The 2,257-nt window shown below is 33.5% G+C and overlaps 1 long non-coding RNA gene across 1 annotated transcript; it reads right to left on the reverse strand.

Annotated features, from left to right (window-relative positions):
- LOC109832174 lies at positions 422 to 1,674 on the reverse strand. The gene is made up of 4 exons (XR_002244653.1): positions 1,634 to 1,674; positions 1,347 to 1,537; positions 793 to 929; positions 422 to 598 (listed from the first exon to the last, which is right to left on the reverse strand). It is a non-coding gene; the product is annotated as an uncharacterized LOC109832174 (long non-coding RNA).

Here is a 2,257-nt window from a genome sequence, read left to right on the forward strand (position 1 = left end):
TATTAAACGGGTTACCCGACCCGACCCATATAACCCAATTGATCCGTTTATCAAAAACAAGACATATCCTAACACATAACTAGTAAAAATTTTTATAATACACAAAAGAACACTTCTTGCAAGCTCTTTAGACAAAAACTATCACTACTTACAACATGGAGTTATTTCAAAGACATATTCAGTGTTTAAATCTAAATGTACTTTAACGAATTGCACATATCAACAAACAAAAATACATCAATGTAGCTCTTTAGACACAGAATAATCTAAACTAAGAACTAGCAACAAAGAATTTAACACAAGTAAATAAAGAGAATATACACAAGTTTACAACAAAATAGTTAGGAACTTGATCGCCATTATCATAGTCCATCTCCAAATTTACAAAAAATGCAATTACAGTTTAAAAAAAATTAACTGTCCCATCTCCAAATTTACAAAAAATGCAATTACAGTTTACAAAATATTTAACTGACCCATCTCCAAATTTGAGTCAAAAAATTCATTCTCAGAGTGAATGCGATGCCCTTGGCGGCAGCGAGGGCAATGGCGGAGTGTGATTCCCAGTTTAGTGGAGTGCGGCCGGATCCTCAGTTGCCTGCAAAGATTGAGGAGAGAATTTTGAAGAAGGGAAAGTGCAAACGTTGCAGAAATGCTTCGTAAACTCTTGCTTGATATGTTATGGAAAGGTAAATTCTTGCTATGTTCATAACAAGCAAGGACATTATTGGAGAGATTTGCCTGAAAGTATTGCTGACAGTAACACATCGTAGAGGTAAAAAAACATGATACCTAGAGCCTCATTGACTTGCTTCTGTGCTGTAATACTCTCATCAAGTTCTTGAAGATGGACGTGAACTTTTTCCACAGTAATTTTATAATAAAGGATGATGAAAGTTATAAACTGTGAATGGAATTAGCATACAGTTCTGCAGAGAAATATTGAAACAATGTTACAGAAAGTCAATACATATCGGTAAATTTGCCCATTGTCCCGCCACAGTTGGAGCTTATAATCACATATAAAAATAAATAAAATCAGCAATAAAAACAATGTATGCTATGTTCATGAATATGGATGATTATAGAATCAGACTCCAAGCATGAAAAAACCCAGAGGAAGAATCACTATTTACACGATATGAACATTAACATTCTTTTAAAAGAACCTCGAAACTTTTTGCTGGGTAATATGAATTACTGCATGAGAGATGTCAAAAAGCTCTAAGGCACAGCAAAATTTGAAAGGGAAATCTACAACATATAGTCCCTGTCTCCAAGGTACCTCCAGTTTCTATATTTCAAACTTAAAAAACAAGTCACAGTTCTCTAAAACTATTCCTTACCTTGCTACTTCGATGAAAAATGTTAAATAGCCTACAGTCTTCAAAATCTACAGGCTGGACAGAAGCATCCTATGAGAGAAACTGGCATTAATGTCTGCACTATATGTACTTCTGGGTTTGCTCCAACGTATTCCTACTAAGAAGCTTCAGTCACGCAAAGGCCTAGGATTTGCATATTTCTCAACATAAGCCTGAAAATTTGAACATATAAAAGGAGCCATATATGAGGTAATGGAAATATATCTTTGGGATCAAAACGGTTCACAGTGGAGATAACCAACACTAACCTCCACAAGTTTCAAAATCTTTGAAGGGTAAAGGATGATTGGGAATCTACTTATATGTACTTCTGGGAATCAATTCAAAGATAGCTCTCTTCTTATCACCTGAAAGAGCAGTGGCAGTTTGAGGAAAAGAAAAAAGAATGAGAAGTTTAGAGAATTACACCCTAACGGAAAAATAAAAGGAATTACACCTTCAAGGGGTTGGATTTGGCCTCACACTAATATGCAACTCACATGCATTTAATTATTGATTTTCAATTGGAAATCAAAATCATCTGAATATTACAAGGTATATTTGTAGATTACACACTCAAAGTGAAATTTCACATCTTATCCCTAAATTCAGAAAGAGTCAAATTCAATTTAACATTATTTTTGAGGAAACTAATTAAATTTTTGAGGAAACAGTTGGATTTGGCCTCCAACTGTTTCTTTTTATATAATATAATGATTCAGGTCAGCTTATCAAATAGATTATTCAAAGAGTTTGATAACACATTAACATGATATAAGGTTTGACGTAAGAGATTACAGGTATATATGCTCATACACTGTCAATATTCATATATGATGATCCAAAATTATTTACTGTAATTCAAATATAAGAATATTCATGCATTCTGAATT

The sequence above is a fragment of the Asparagus officinalis genome, chromosome 3 (genome assembly GCF_001876935.1).
Source record: "Asparagus officinalis chromosome 3, Aspof.V1, whole genome shotgun sequence".
NCBI lineage: Eukaryota > Viridiplantae > Streptophyta > Magnoliopsida > Asparagales > Asparagaceae > Asparagus > Asparagus officinalis.